The following is an 18,143-nucleotide window of genomic DNA, read 5'->3' as shown; positions in this document are numbered from 1 at the left end:
CCTGCACATACTGTGGCACTCCAGGACCGACATTGCCTACCCCTGCTATAGAGCAAGGGTGGCGAACTCCAGGCCTGGAGTGCCAAAGTGGCTACAGGTTTTCATTCTAACCCTTTTCCTAATCAGTGACCAGTTTTCACTGCTAATTAACTTTTTCCCCATCACTTTGATAGCCCTGTTAGAAGAGTTCAGCACTCTGAATTGATTCCTTTCTTCATTAAATGACAGCCAAGCCGAAATGAGATGTGAAACGAGCTAACAGATGACCAGCTAAACTGGGGCTTCAAACTCCAACCAATTTCACTCCAATCACTTTCTTAATGAGAAGCCAATTCTTGTTAATAATTAAACCTGTTATTTAATTCCATGGCTTGTTGCTGCTCTCATTCTGCCACAGAACACATTTCGAAAACTGTTGTTTTTCTGTTCTTTCTAAGAACATCGTCAAAATGTTTTAGTGACCTGAGAGATAAACCTTACCAAGACCATCACCTCTCTTTAATTTCAAATATTGTGTAATGGGCACAGGGGAGCTGGTCATGTGGTGGCTTGTTTTGTGTCTCATTATTGTTTGGCTGCTAATTAAGGAAAAAGAAACAACTATGGGGCCTAAGTCAAGTTAATTAAAAGAAGTAATCAGCAGCAAAAACTGGTCACTAATTAAGAAGATGGTAAGAATGAAAACCTGCAGCCACTGCGGCACTCGAGGCCTGGAGTTTGCCACCCCTGCTATAGAAGTAGGAAGACATTAGCAAACAGTGCCAAACGCTGGCAGGCAACTACCATCACCAACGAGAGCACTTCAACTGTTTCCCAAGTCCATGTACGTGAAAATGGCATAATAATCTAATCAATTTGGGGACTTAGCTAACTGATTTGAAAGATGGAGCATTTTCAAGTAATTATTTACCTATTTACTTCGTAAAAGTGACAAAGTGTTTTATATACAGTACTGTGCAAAAGTTTTAGGCAGGTGTGAAAAAATGCTATAAGCAAAGAATGCTTTCAGAAATATAAATAATAATTGTTTATTGTTATCAATTTACAAAATGCCAAGTAAGTGAACAAAAGAAAAATCTAAATCAAATCAATATTTGGTGTTACTACCTTTTGCCTTCAAACCAGCATCAATTCTTATAGGTACACTTGCACAAAGTCAGGGATTTTGTAGGATTCTAGTCAGGTGTCTGATCAACCAATTCTACCAAACAGGTGCTAATGATCATCAATGTCACACGTAGGTTGAAACACAGTCATTAACTGAAACAGAAACAGCTGTGTAGGAGGCTTAAAACTGGGCGAGGAACAGTCAAACTCTGCTACCAAGGTGAGGTTGTGGAAGACAGTTTCATGTCATGGCAATACTGAGCACAGCAACAAGACACAAGGTAGTTATACTGCACCAGCAAGGTCTCTCCCAGACAAAGATTTCAAAGCAGACTGGGATTTCAAGATGTGCTGTTCAAGCTCTTTTGAAGAAGCACAAAGAAACGGGCAACGTTGAGGATCGTAGACGCAGTGGTCGGCCAAGGAAACTTAGTGCAGCAGATGAAAGACACATCAAGATTAGTACCCTTCAAAACTGGAAGATGTCCAGCAGTGCCATCAGCTCGGAACTGGCAGAAACTAGTGGGACCCAGGTACACCCATCTACTGTCCGGAGAAGTCTGGCCAGAAGTGGTCTCCATGGAAGAATTGCAGCCAAAAAGCCATACCTCCGACGTGGAAACAAGGCCAAGCGACTCAAGTATGCATGAAAACATAGGAACTGGGGTGCAGAAAAAAGGGAGCAGGTGCTCTGGACTGATGAGTCAAAATTTGTAGCAGAAGGCAGTTTGTTCATCGAAGGGCTGGAGAGCAGTACAATAATGAGTGTCTGCAGGCAACAGTGAAGCATGGTGGAGGTTCCTTGAACGTTTCGGGCTGCATTTCTGCAAATGGAGTTGGAGATTTGGTCAGGATTAATGGTGTTCTCAATGCTGAGAAATACAGGTAGATGCTTATCCATCATGCAATACCATCAGGGAGGCGTATGATTGGCCCCAAATTTATTCTGCAGCAGGACAACAACCCCAAACATACAGCCAAAGTCATTAAGAACTATCTTCAGTGTAAAGAAGAACAAGAAGTCCTGGAAGTGATGGTATGGCCCCCACAGAGCCCTGATCTCAACATCATCGAGTGTGTCTGGGATTACATGACGAGACAGAAGGACGCGAGGAAGCCTACATCCACAGAAGATCTGTGGTTAGTTCTCCAAGATGTTTGGAACAACCTACCAGTCGAGTTCCTTCAAAAACTGTGTGCAAATGTACCTAGAAGAATTGATCCTGTTTTGAAGGCAAAGGGTGGTCACACCAAATATTGATTTGATTTAGATTTCTCTTTTGTTCATTCACTGCATTTTGTTGATTGATGAAAATTAAATGAATACTTCCATTTTTGAAAGCATTCTTTGTTTACAGCATTTTTTCACACCTGCCTAAAACTTTTGCACAGTACTGTATATATTTTGTCATAAGGGTGAATGTGATGTTCGATGGAGATTTGCTCAGACCACCACCACCACTTTGTACAAGCAAGCTAAAGCACTGGGCATTGGAGCACCATTGTTTTGGCTTCTTGAGCTGACTACTGAGGATATGTTTTGCCAACAGGAATGGCAACTGAATATGTAAAATATTCACAGAAAAATATTATATAAAAAATATACAAGCTGAAATAATAATCCTGTGTTTGTTGATTATCAATATACAGTATTTGAATTAGCTAAAAGATTGAGGTAAAATACTCTTTATTTGAGACTTATTTTAATAACAAAATGCATCCATTGGAGGGGCCAGGACCCCCGGCCTCCCCTTAAACTCTGTCTATGCTAATGCCACAATGTTAGAGAAGTACTTATTCTGCTAACTAGCACATGACAAAGAAACCCAATATGTCAAGTTTAAATTTCTTTTATTGTAAGCATGGTCATTGTAAGATAAAATACAGCAGCAAGAAAAAGAGTTGTACCTTGAAGATGAACCCCAAATATTTTTGGCAAAATACAAAGAAAATTGCAAAAATAAGTGCAACGTCTTTCCATGTGCGAGTAATCAGTTTGATTGACTCAAGATGGCTATGGAGCTCCTTAAGAGGAAACCAGTCCAGAAGGGGCAAATCCAAAGAATTGTGATCTGGAAGTGACATTGCTGTTGCTGCCAATCACATGATCTGCAAGGGAGAGAGGAGGTGAAGCATTAGGCAACAGTGCCAACCCTTGACTTGCCATGGAATTACCATTAGATAAGGATCCAAGATGTCTTTCAAGTGCATGTGTATGGCACCATATATTCCTTTATGAGCTCTAATTAAATTCCTCCCAGTAGTATAGAAACAAGTGAGTAGTAACAGATAAGCTGATTTATCTTATAAATGTACAGTATTCAGTTCCAATACTGATCTTTGTTTTTTTTTCCTTGCTTTTCAATATTTCATGTTAACTTCCACAACACAAAGGTAGTTGTATGCAATAAATGAGAATTTATTAACAAGATAATTACATGCATAATGCATTTCTAGAAGTAAAGAATTCTTTCTTGTAGCATAGGATACTTAAGTTGTTTTCAGATCATTTTAAAATGTGATCTATAATCCGTTTTTAAAACTTTTAACGACACAAAGCACTTCTAATACAAAACTTTGAAAACGCCTAAGGGATAAAATATACAAAGGAACAGACTAACCTGAAACTTAGGTGGGTCTGTCAATAATTGTTCAAAGTTTTGAGTTTCAAATCTGGCAGCACAGTTTAAATGCAAGTCTAATTACTGCACAGAGGACATCTTGGTAAACATGCTTATTGTAGTCAAAGCCAAAATTCCAGGCATAGAACACAATGTTCCAAAGTAAAATAGAAAGGCTAATTATGGTTAAAAAAACAAAACAAAACAAACAATAGTCATAATCAGATTAGTAGAAGTATCTCTTAGCAGGAGCAGACATAAGAGGGAGGGGGCCACAAGGCTTAAACCATTGTTTGGGCCCCATCTACATGCTCTGAATAAACCTCAGACAAACTCACATGTCATATCAAAGCTTACACAACAACAGCAAAGTGCACACTTAAAAGTAAAGGTACTAAAGTGGTTCTTCAGAGTTATGCCTTAAGGAACCATTTTTGGCTCCCAAAGGAAACATTTATACAATACAATACAATACAGTTTATTTTTGTATAGCCCAAAATCACACAGGAAGTGCCGCAATGGGCTTTAACAGGCCCTGCCTCTTGACAGCCCCCCAGCCTTGACTCTTTAAGAAGACAAGAAAAAACTCCCAAAGAAAAAAACCTTGTAGGAAAAAATGGAAGAAACCTTGGGAAAGGCAGTTCAAAGAGAAACCCCTTTTCAGGTAGGTTGGGCGTGCAGTGGGTGTCAAAAGAAGGGGGTCAATGCAATACAATACACAGAACAGAACAAATCCTCAATACAGTATAAAATAAAAAGTTTTTTTTTTTTTTAGAAGTAAACAAAAAATTAAAAATTAAAATATGTGAAGGTTTATGTGAATGTTCCAGAAAGAATTTTTTAATAATTTAGATTTGTAACAGATGATACCAATGGGTTTCTAATTGTAAAAGGACTATTATTGCATACATTAATACAGGGTGAGTTTAGTATTTCTTGATCTGTTAATATCCTCCTAGGTAACTTACTGTTCAAGATTTCTATATTGTCTGCATATTGAGAACCTTTTCAAAGCTCAAAGAGCAAATTTCATATATAAAGATCTATTCCCAGAATAATATACTTCTATGTTGAAAAATGGCACTATGAAGAACCACAAAGCGGACTAATGTACTATTAAAGAAGCAGCAGAGCGACGGGCACTGAGCAGGCACCTGTCAATCATGGAGAATCCACTGCATCCACTAAACAGTGTCATCTTCACTGATGATACTTCACTGTCCTGCTCCACTGACAGACTGAGGAGATCGTTCCTCCCCCACACTATGTGACTCTTCAATTCCACCCGGGGGGTAAACGTTAACATTATACAATGTTATTGTCTGTTTTACCTGCATTTTTATCACTCTTTAATTTAATATTGTTTTTTATCAGTATGCTGCTGCTGGAATATGTGAATTTCCCCTTGGGATTAATGAAGTATCTATCTATCTATCTATCTATCTATCTATCTATCTATCTATCTATCTATCTATCTATCTATCTATCTATCTATCTATCTAAAGAATATGCAATGTGTATAGCAACAAAAAGCTTAGAATTAAATTTGATAGACATCAGATCACTCTATGCAATATCAAATATTAAGAAGAATGATAGTCTTATTCTACAATGATCTATTTAGGGAAAGGAAGAGAGAAAAGAGGCAGGATAAATATATTAAAATACTATTCTGGCACCTAATTATTTTTACAATACAAGGTATTTTCATCAATTTTCTCAACAAGTTGGAGGACCTGCTTGCATGGCTGGATGCAGATTAATGTCATACTTGGGACATGGCAATTTCAGGATAAGGACCTTACTCAAGGGTCCAAAACTAAGAAAAAATAAATAAATAAAAGCAAATATACCAAAAAATGAAATAATTAAAAACAAAAACACATTAGCAGGTTTAGTTTAGTTGGCACTTAGGTCAAGCTACCAATAAACCTTACTTGTTGTTTATTAGAGATGCTGCCAACTCAGTACTTGAACATTTCTATTGCTTTAATGTCAAACGATTTTATCAAACCATGTGATTTAGCAGCAACAACATTCTACTCTGGTTTACTCTGCACCAGTGGTGAGAAACTTCAGTCCTGGAGGGCCAGAGTGGCTTCAGGTTTTTGTTCCAGCCCGTCTTAATGAGAATTCAATTATCCACTATATAATAAAACACTGAGGTCTGTGTGTCCAGTCCCTCTGAAAAATCTGATTGGTCAGTTTGGCTTTGGTTGTGTGACAAAGGAAGAAGTGTGAGAATGAGACAAACAAGGAGGAGAAACGGTATTGGAGGCATTAGGAATGTCACCTTTAAAGATGGCAAGTGAAAAAGAGGACATAATGCATGAAAGAAAATAATGATAGGGTCTGAGAAACAGGCTTAAAGATAATGCACCTGAGAGAAAGAGCGCCAGAAACATTCACCCACACAAGAATACCAAGGAAAGTAGATGAAAGAGCACAAAGGGCAAGAGACAGCACAAACATTTTTAAAAGATTCTATTATGTAAAGCACTTTGAGCTACTTTTTGTATGAAAATGTGCTATATAAATAAATGTTGTTGTTGTTGCTGTATTAGATCAGGGGTCCTCAATCATAGTCCTGGAGGGCCACAGTGGCTGCAGGTTTTTGTGCTAACCCGGTTGCTTAATTAGAAAGCAATTCTTGTCAATAATGTAATTACATGGCTTGTCAGTGCTTTAACTCTGTTATGTCAGGTCATTCTCATATCCTGGATTTTCTTCCCCTTTCTAAGGATATCATCCAAATGATTTGAAGGCTAAAATGGGCGAGTAATTCTTAGTACTTCACTTTTTTCTCTTCACTTTCCTTCCAAGTATTTAATTAAACCCAATAGTGCTTGATAAATACACATAGGTGTAAATAGTAACAAGCTAAATGGAGAAATGCTAAACTCTTTTGCTATTTGCATGTTATTGCTAATTAAAAGCAATTAAAAACCAAGAATAGAGCAGTTTAAGACTAAAATAAGTAATAAGGGTTCAAACAACTAAATCAGACAACTAAATTGAATCAGAAGTGTTACTTGAGCAATAAGTGCTTCTTATTAAGCAATTGGGTTGGAGCAAAAAGCTGCAGCCACTGCGGCCCTCCAGGACTGTGATTGAAGACCTCTGTATTAGATCAAGAACACGCTAGGTCTATAGATGAGGCACTTCATAGGAAAAGACAGGCTTTGCAATCAGAACTCAACCACTTGACAACACAAGAAATGGAAAAACTCTTAGATCTTAGATAAAGATCTTAGGTCTACAAATTCACAAGCAGGAAGTTCACAATGCATTATCAGTAAACACCAGCAAATACAGAGATAAAATCATTGACCATAAAAAATATAATGCACATATTTAGAGACCATTATAAGTCCTTATATTCTACTCAGCCTAAACAATACAAGACACAATCTAATGTGTTTTTTGATACATTACGGATACTACAGCTAGATACCCTCAGTGCAGAGGAACTGGATAAACCTCTGACACTATTAGAATTACTAGATGCTATAAACTGACTTTAGAGTGGGAAAGCAGCAGGTCCATATTCAATTCAATTCAATTCAATTTTATTTGTCATTCAGCAGAACATCCAAGATGTGCTGCAGAACGAAAATATGATGCACAAGACATTAATAAAAACACATAGTTAAAATCAGCCTACAATAAAATACTAAAATGCTTCATTTAAAAGACGAACGGCAGTAGGAAAAAAACTGTTTTTAAACCTTGATGTTCTACATTTCAGGCTGCGGTACCTTCTGCTTGAGGGCATGAGGGAAAAGAGTTCAGAGGCAGGATAAGTAGGGTCTCTAGAAATCCGCACAGCTCTGGCCAGACAGTGTTGTTTTGCCAAATCTTGTACATTTGGCAACGGGGCTCCAATGATCCTCTCCGCAGCCCTCACCACTTTCCTCAGTGCTTTCCAGTCCGAAGCGCTGCAGCTCTCCTGCCACAGAGAGCTGCTGCTGGTTAGCACGCTCTCTATGGTCCCTCTGTAAAAAGTGGTGAGGACTGACTTACTGAGATGGGCCCTCTTTAGCCTCCGCAGAAAGATCAAGCGCTGGTGAGCTTTCTTGATGACGGAGGAGGTGTGCAGGGACCAGGTGAGGTTGTTCGTCACATTAGCTCCCAGGAACTTAGTAGACTGCACAATTTCCACAGCAGTGTTCTTAATGTAGACCGGGATGTGTACCAGCTGTTTCTTCCTGAAGTCGATCACCAGTTCTTTTGTTTTTTTGACATTCAGTATCAGATTGTTTTTATCACACCATTCCACAAATGACTTCACCTCCTCTCTGTAATCCCCCTCCCCATCACCTCAAATGAGACCCACCACTGTTGTGTCGTCCGCATACTTAATAATTTGGTTTGTGCTGAACTTGGCACAACAATCGTGGGTCATGAGCGTGAAGAGGAGGGGACTTAGAACACACCCCTGTGGAGCTACTCTTCTGAATTTTATAAAACAAAATTTAATTAAGTTAGGTCCCCTTTTATTATCAACATTTATAGAAGTCAGAGACAATAAAATTCTACTTAAACTTTTCTCCAAGCATTAATTACTGTCTTTCCTAAGAAAAATAAGAACTTAGTACAATGTGCATCATACAGACCAATCTCAGTTCTGAATAATAATGTTAAGATACCCTCCAAAGTTCTAGTTAGAAGGACTGAGAAAGTGTTCCCTTCAGTAATATCACAAGACCAAACCAGATTTATTAAAGGTAGACACTTATCTTCCAATCTTCAATGCCTGTTAAATGTAATATATCCACCCATAAAGTCTAACACTTCAGAGATCTTATTATCTGTGGATGCAGAAAAAAGCATTTGATATGGTTGAATGGGACTACCTATTCACCACATTGCATAAATTTGGGGTTTGACCAAAACATATATGCATGGATCTAACTACTGTATACCAGTCCATAAGCTTTATTTTGTATTAACAACATTATTTCAGACTACTTTAAACTAGAACGTGGTACTAGACAAGATGCCCCCTGTCACCACTATTATTTGCAATAGCCATTGAGCCATTACCTGCTCACTTTTGAAATGTATCTGAAATAAAGTATATTATCAGAGAAGGACTTGAACAGAAAATATCACTATATACAGATGATATACTACTGTATATATCAAACCCCCCAAAATTCTGTGCCTACAGTCCTAACTGCACCAGCATAATTTCAAAACATATCTGGATTCAAAAGTATGCTTTTACTAGTGAATTTTCTAGCAAAAAACATTAGATTGGATACCTTCACTTTTATCATTGCAGATCAGTTTAAATACCTAGGGATAAATATCAGAAGTAAATTTAAACCTCTTTGGAATGTATGGAATGTTTATGTTTTAATACATTTTATTAACAATTAAAAAAAAAGATGCTATTATGTGTCTATAACATGTAGCATGGCTAATTTCTGATAAAGCATTTACTGCTCAAGTGACATTTTTTTCTGCTTTATTCTATTTATCTCACTTGTTAATTTTTCAAATTTTTAATTGCTTATTTATTCTTACACAGATGCATTCACTGTTTTTAATTACTCATTACAATACAATACAATACAAATTATTTTTGTATAGCCCAAAATCACACAGGAAGTGCTGCAATGGGCTTTAACAAGCCCTGCCTCTTGACAGCCCCCCAGCCTTGACTCTCTAAGAAGTCAGGGAAAAACTACCAAAAAAACCTTGTAGGGAAAAATAGGAGAAACCTTGGGAAAGGCAGTTCAAAGAGAGACCCCTTTCCAGGTAGGTTGTGTGTGCAGTGGGTGTCAAAAAGAAGGGGATCAATACGATACAATACAATACAATACACAGAACAGAACAAATCCTCAATACAGTATAAAAATAAACATTTTAGAAGTACGGAACAGGATTTAACAGTAAATGATATCACATAAGAAGATTTGGATATATTTAGAGTCCTGGAGACCTCATCCATCAAGCTGCCTCCCCCATTTGGCCATTCCATGGCTGAAACAGTGCTGGGCCAGCCAATCCGATGAAAGGACCCCTCCTTTCCATGATTCCTGTGATCCTCCATCAGGGATGACTTTACCTTGGGCAGGCAAAACAACTCATTACTCAACATCATTACTTAGGAATGTCACATACGTGCACCTTGGAGAAAGTTTAAAGGCTCTGGTATTGGTAATTCCTTGCTAATATTTAGGGTGGTGCTGTATACTAACATCTCTTTCCTTTCTCCTGGAAAGGAGACTGGATGATTGACAGCCTTACCACCTCTGATGACACTTCTGGTGTCTGTCCACCTGGACCATTCTGCGTGGCCTATACTTAACCGGCAGTGTCTCCATCTTGGTCACTCTTGAGACATGATTTCTTTGTTTCTGAATGCATTTGTACTTTGTGTTTTGTTTTCAATTATATGGCAGTTGCCTGCAAGTGCTGCAAATCTTTATGATTGTTTGTGATTTTCTTATAGCAGTAAGATCCAAATGACAAAGCTCCATCTAGCTTGTTCTCATTTACACCTGTGGTTTAATAAAGTACTACGAAGTAATCCGAAGAGAAGAAAATGAAGGATTGAAAATTACTCATTCATTTTAAGGCTTAAAAACATTTGGATGTTATCCTCAAAAAGGAAAACAATGTAAGTTATAAGAATGAACTGACACAGAAGAGTTAAAACACTAACAAGCCATTCGGCAGAAAGATATGAAGAAGATGATCTGCTGTGGCAACCCTTAACGGGAGCAGCCGAAAGAAGAAGAAGAAGATTGGTTTCTAATTAAGCAAATGAGTTGGAACAAAAACCTGTAGCCACTGTTGCTCTATAGGATCAACATTGCTCACCTTTGCTCTACAATTTTAAAAATACTGGTCCTTTAATAGCACTTTGCTGGGTTGTGTGGTTCCTTGTACACCCACTGCTTGACAAAGAACCATTTAATTCCAAGCAGGATTCATTATACATTAAATTGGTTCTTTAAGTTTTGAAAAGGTTCCTAATACATAGACAAAACAGAAATTTTTAGGCTATCTAGGATAATAACAGGTAAAAAAAAACCTGAAACTGTTTTACTGCATGCTGCACAAGTTCTTTGAAAATCATGAACACACTGGTATTTCACAAATCCATTCTCATACATCATAGTTATATATGGATCCTGTAACAGGTCTAATTAACAACAACAACAACAATATTTATTTATATAGCACATTTTCATACAAAAAAGTAGCTCAAAGTGCTTTACATAATGAAGAATAGAAAAATAAAAGACAAAATAAGAAAATAAAATAAGACAACATTAGTTAACATAGAAAAAGAGTAAGGTCCAATGGCCAGGGGGGACAGAAAAAACAAAAAAAAAAAACTCCAGACGGCTGGAGAAAAAAATAAAATCTGCTGGGGTTCCAGGCCACGAGACCGCCCAGTCCCCTCTGGGCATTCTACCTAACATAAATGAAATAGTCCTCTTTGTATTTAGGGTTCTCACGGAAGGACTTGATGATGATGGGTCTTTCTGTAGTCTTCAAGTGAATAGTTCTGTTGAGAACCAAAAATGATGCCCCAATGGCATTATGCTGAAGAATCACTATAGAACCTTAATTTTTAAGAATTTAGTGAATATCTGTAACAAGGAACAGTTTAATTCTTTTGAAAGGAGTTTTCACTACTGTCCAAAGTAATAGATAGTTCTGATCAAAATGCAAACACCTTACAAGTAAAGTTATTTTCTGTCCACAGAACATTTTAAGGCTGATCAGCAGACTTCAAATTCAGGCCACTGAATTACTTACAATAAGTTCAAAGAAAGCCATCAGCCCATCATCATTGACATCAGATCACATGTGCACCCTGGAATTTAGTTTCAGTGTATGGTCTTGCATCAGTTCCTGACTGTGTCCATCTCTTGGGCTTAATCATAATTAAATCTAATGTGCCACCTTTGTTGAAGAGATTGAAAAAGGGATCATCTCTATCTTATACATGTGGCTTGTGCCCTGGAAATCAGGAAATAGCAGTTTGGAAAGATACCTAAAGTTTTGGTTACACCCCGTACATTCAGTTCCATCAAATATTACCATTTGTTCAAAATCCTTAGTGAAGTATGCTTCACTGTCACAAAAACTAGTTTCTGTAATGCCATTCCAGGCCATCTGTGAAGAACTGTAAGTATTATAAGATTACAAATTAGTTTCTAAGTCAGGCTGTTTACATTTGGATGCCATGTATTCAGCATTCCTGTTCTAGCAGCCGCCTTCTGTCCTTAGCTAGAGTTCACTGGCTATGAGGAAGCTTGGATGACTTTGTACCTTTAGCATAACAGTAAAGGGGTTAAAGAGAACTGGATCAGCCAGTTTAGCAGTAGAAAATAACGTTTAATAATAATGTTTAAATAGCAAAGAACTTATAAAAAGTAATTATCAGTACTATGTAGGTGATATCAAAATTTTAAAATTGTTTATTACTATAGACTATTCCTTATAATAGGAAAAGCATTGTCTCACATTGTGCTAAAAATAAGATATTCACACTATTTAGTCTTTACTTCTGTTGATTTTGTATGTTTTGTAATGTTCACTTATTTATTTTATGTTATCATCTACAAACATAGTAACACACTTGCACATAACTGCAAAGACCAATTACAGCAGTCATTCCTTCATTGTACTAATGGCAAACTCAACATTTGCCAAAATTAAACAACTTTCTCAAGAAACACATCGGCCCATAGTTTTTTTTTTTTTTACATTTTTTATTTATTTATTAATTTATTTGAAAATGAAGGTTATTCCATGTGACAGATTGCCAAGAAGGCCCAGATGGACAACTGGGGAAGACCCAGCTGTATAAGATGATAAGGACATCAGAGTCTGTAGTGTGAGAAACAAACATCTTACATGTCCAGAGTTGGCTTTAAATTCATATTGATAGCAGACAACAGAATATGGAAACAGTAGCTGCACTGTACTGCACTGCACTGTACTGTAATTGGTTTGAATCCTACCTGGCAGGGAGAAAATTCTTTGTTAGTTGTGGTAATTATAATTCAAAGACACATGATATCCTATATGGTGTTCCACAAGGCTCTATCCTGGGTCCGCTGCTCTTCTCAATCTACATGCTTCCATTAGGTCAGATTATCTCGGGACATAACGTGAGCTACCACAGCTATGCTGATGACACACAGCTGTATTTATCAATAGCACCTGATAACCCCCATTCTCTAGATTCACTAACACAATGTCTAACCTGTATCTCAGAATGGATGAATAGTAACTTTCTCAAATTAAATAAAGAGAAAACTGAAATCTTAGTGCTTGGCAATAATGGATACAATGAGGCTATTAGAAATAAACTTGATGCATTAGGATTAAAAGTCAAAACGGAGGTAAAAAGCTTTTAACCGTTGACTGTAATCTGAGTTTTAAATCGCATATTAATCAGATAACTAGGACAGCATTTTTTCACTTAAGAAACATAGCAAAAGTTAGACCTCTTATATCATCGAAAGATGCTGAGAAATTAGTTCACGCGTTTGTTTTCAGTCGGCTAGATTACTGTAACGCACTCTTCTAGGACTACCTAAAAAAGACATAAATCGTTTGCAACTAGTGCAGAATGCAGCTGTTAGAATCCTTACCAGGAAAAGAAAATCCGAACACATTTCTCCAGTTTTGATGTCACTACACTGGTTACCTGTGTCATTCAGGACTGACTTTAAAATTCTGCTTATGGTTTATAAAGCCTTAAATAATCTCGCTCCATCTTATATATCGGAATGTCTGACGTCTTATATTCCAAATCGCAACCTCAGATCCTCAACTGAGTGTCTCCTTAGAATTCCAAAACTTAAAAGAAGTGGTGAGGCGGCCTTCTGCTGTTATGCACCTAAAATCTGGAATAGCCTGCCAGTAGGAATTCGCCAGGCTAATACAGTGGAGCACTTTAAAAAAACTGCTGAAAACACATTATTTTAACATGGCCTTCTCATAACTTCACTGTAATTTAATCCTGATACTCTGTATATCCAATTCATTATAATAACTATTCATTCAAAATCTGTATTAACCCCTGCTCTCTCTTCTGTTTCCTTTTCCGGTGACCTTTTGGTGGTGGCTTGTGCCACCACCATCTACCCAAAGCACCATGATGTTCCAAAAATGATGGATGGATTAAAAGCCAGAAGTCTGTATGACCATCAGCATCAAGTGACTCCGTGAGAACCCTATCTACAAAGAGGACTATTTCATTTATGTTAGGTAGAATGCCCAGAGGGGACTGGGCGGTCTCGTGGCCTGGAACCCTGCAGATTTTATTTTTTTCTCCAGCCGTCTGGAGTTTTTTTTGTTTTTTCTGTCCACCCTGGCCATCGGACCTTACTCCTTTTTATGTTAACTAAGGTTGTCTTATTTTAATTTTGTATTTTGTCTTTTATTTTTCTTTTCTTCATTATGTAAAGCACTTTGAGCTACTTTTTGTATGAAAATGTGCTATATAAATAAATGTTGTTGTTGTTGTTGTTGTACTGCACGTACTCAAATGCTAAATCAGCTATTAGGCTATTTAAGTCTTAGTAAACTAAGTTATGCATGATGTAAACATAAACTGCTAATTAAACAACTTGGCTCAGTTTAAAAATAAACTTGCTCTGTTACTCTGCTTCACCTGGAAACAATTTTAAGATCGTGGGCCTCGGTTATAATGTTGGTGATTAATTGGATGTATCAGAGATACTATGTAATTAGCTAACTGAATCTGTATATAGTATTTGTATTTTTAAGGGCCAATATTATTAAGTCACTGGAGCTGTTTACACTTGAACATGCTACATACAATTTCCCATAAGTAAAATATTCCTCCCGTTTCATATTGACTGACTTTAGCTTTTGTTAATGATCATTGCAAAACACAATTTTACAAGAAACTATATTCTTTTAAATTGAAATGGGTAGTCAGTAGATAGGGTGACACAGTAGCACAGTGGGTAGCACTGCTGCCTTGCAGTTAGGAGACCCGGGTTCACTCCGGTTTCCTCCCACAGTCCAAAGACATGCAGGTTAGGTGCATTGGCGAATCTAAATTGTCCCTAATGTGTTTGTGTGTGTGTGTGTGTGTGTGTGTGCGTGCCGTGTGGTGTGCTGGCGCCCTGCCGGGGGTTTGTTTCCTGCATTGTGCCCTGTGTTGGCTGGGATTGGCTCCAGCAGACCCCCATGACCCTGTAATTAGGATATAGTGGGTTGGATAATGGATGGATGGATGGAGTCAGTAGATATTTTGTGAATTTTGAGTACATATTCTTAGGCAGGAGTGGTGGCTCTGTGAGGATCTGCACTGGTTCAAATCCCATTACTGCCAAATCAAATCAAATCAAATCAAAATCTTTATTGTCATTGTAACAATGAGACATTGCACAACAAAATTTTACGTGTAATTTTCCAGTGCAAAAAAAAAATAAAGTAAAATAAAACACAATTACTCAAGTTAAAACTAAAATAAAAAGAGAATAAAATAAGTTCCAAAATAGTCCATAACAGCAGAACAATGTTTTCCACTCATACATATATTATATTGCACTTGTCCCTTATCCAATGCTAACTTAGAACTGCATTGTAAACATGAGAGTGTATTGTATTGTAAACATGAAGGTGTACCAGGTCAGATTGACCACTTAGCAGCACTTAGCATGGTGATGGCTGAAGGACACAAACTGTTTCTCAGTCTATTTGTCTTAGTCTTTATGGATCTGAAACATCTGCCTGGAGGCAGGCATTCAAACAATGCATGTCCTGCGTGTGATGGGTCCTAAAGAATTTTCTTGACGTTCCTGAGGAAACAGAAACTATGTAGTTTTTCTAGTGAGGGGAGAGGACAGCCGACTATCTGCTGGGCAATCTTAATGACCCTGTGAAGCTCTTTCTTCTGTGCTACTGTGCAGCTGGTACCTTGAGAAAGGCCCTTAACCTGAAAATTGTGCCTTGGGAGCTGTACAATGGCTGACCTGTGCTCTTAATTCCAAAGGTCATATGAAAAGACACTTTTCCCTCAGGAATTAGCAAAGTATATCAAATCAAAAATTATTGAAAGAATTTTATGATTTTTATTTTTTTATGTTGTTCTCCCAATCAGTTGTATGTTCAGCGTTCTAATTTTCTTTACCATACAAGACAATAAAAATCTAACAATGAATCAAGCTTTTTGTTTAACTTTTTACAAACAGTTATGTAGTTTATAATCTACATGTTTAGGTGACCCATGTTTTCCTTACTTCTTCAAATGAAACAACACAAAAGTAGGAATGAAACAGTTTGAAAGGGCAGGAGTTGTGGGTCTCCTCTTCAAAGTCCACAGATGGGAATGCATATTTGAACGTGTTTGGGTTGATTTGTGAAACGTGCTAGTACTCTGAAGGCCTAAAGGGGTAAATGATGGCAGTGTGTTTGTTTCTTTTCACTGTTAATGTATTGTAGTGATGTTTTCATAGTTACAGGGAAGAAGGCACATATCCTAAATATAGACAACTAAGGAAAGAACTTTTTCCAAAGGAGTCAGGTTTAAAACTGGAAAGAAATAAGAACTGCAAGGAAAAGAACACGTCAAAAGAATTAATATTGTGAACTATTGTATGTACTGTGCTCAGTCCCTGTCTCTTGAGGTCATGGGGGACCTGTTAACTGAGCTTCACTAGTGGTTAAACGTTTTCTTCAACAACATCTAGAGTCTGTTATAGTCTTAGTACCTAGCACACAGTTGGTCAGTCAGTCATTTTCCAACATACTATATCCTAACACAGTGTCACAGGGGTCTGCTGAAATCAGTCCCAGCCATCACAGGACGCAAGGCAGTAACAAATCCCAGGCAGGGTGCCAGCCCACCACAGGGCACACACACACACCTAATGTAGCCACATACCAAGCACACACTAGGGACAATTTAGGATCGCCAATGCACCTAACCTGCATGTCTTTGGACTGTGGGAGGAAACAGGAGCACCTGGAGGAAACCCACGCAGACACAGGGAGAACATGCAAACTCCACACAGGGAGGACCCAGGAAGCAAACCCAGGTCTCCTTAATGTGAGGCAGCAGCGCTACCACTGTGCCACGGTGCTGCCCCTACGCTGTTGGTTGCTAAGCACATCTTTCTTAATCCACTTCACAGCTTATATAGTAAATCACTATAGTACATCATCCAGTCTCTTTTTGCTATTTTGAATAACTCCTCATCTTTATTTGCTCTCAGCCCCATTTATTTCCAAGATTAGTTTTCAGCAAGGAGCTTCCAAAAAGATATGGTATATTAGCGTTACAGCATTGTTATTGATTTTTTTTTTCACCATCACCATATTCATATCTAATCAATCAAAGCAATTTAGATACTTTTCTAAGGACTAGTTTCATTTTGTTGTGCAGAATACTTGCCCTGCTTAACTCATCTATCCATGCTATTGAAAAGCACAATACAGGCAGCTCTGTTACAGCTTTACTCTAAAAGCCATAGCCAGATAATAAAATTCTAACACTGAATTATGTTTTCTCTCTATTATACAAGAAATCTTGAGACGAGACTATTGCCAAGAGATTTTTTCAAGTTGGTGAAGGGGGTCTAAGTTTAAAAACTACTTCTGTATTAATTTCAAAGCCAAACAGAACAAAAACGTATGACGCAATGAATACCTCTAACACAACATGAAACATAATTGTCTTTCAATTTATTATGTTTTACTATTTGTTACTATGATTAATTACTTGCTGTAATGTAAAATAATTAGTCCTATTATGCATATGTAACAATTCCCATAGAAATAACAACTTCTTTAAATTGTACATCTGCTTCCCCATAAGTGAGTGGTAGAGCCACAAAGTGGCTAGCGCATAGCGCCTGCCCGGGGGTGAAGCGAGCAGGGGGCACAGCCCCCTATCACTTTAAATTATTACAAACAGCAAAGACTTTTACTGGTTACACATCTACTTAACCCAAGCAATGAACTGAACATTTTAAGAATTGTACAGAAAAGAATAGGTGACAGAAATAATATAGTGAGCTATGTACAGTCTACAGTGGGTTGGCACCCTACCTGGGATTGGTTCCTGCCTTGTGCCCTGTGTTGGCTGGGATTGGCTCCAGCAGACCCCCGTGACCCTGTGTTTGGATTCAGCAGGTTGGAAAATGGATGAATGGATGTACAGTGGGGGTGGCATGGGTGACTATTTAACTGAGCTAGCAAAGCAACACTTACCATCTTGTTCACCTCACAGCTCATTTTCCAGCATGTCACCCCATGTTGTTAATTCTGTACATGTTATTCTAGTTCTCTGCACAATTACAGCCACAGCTTGGTCAGTGGCATTGTTCCACTGGTGGCATTCATTTGCATGAACCCCAAAGCCCCATTCTTTGTGACATCACTTCTCAGTGACACAGTACC

Source organism: Erpetoichthys calabaricus, chromosome 3 (assembly GCF_900747795.2).
Source record: "Erpetoichthys calabaricus chromosome 3, fErpCal1.3, whole genome shotgun sequence".
Classification (NCBI taxonomy): Eukaryota; Metazoa; Chordata; class Cladistia; order Polypteriformes; family Polypteridae; genus Erpetoichthys; species Erpetoichthys calabaricus.
Note: the sequence above shows the minus strand (reverse complement) of the source record.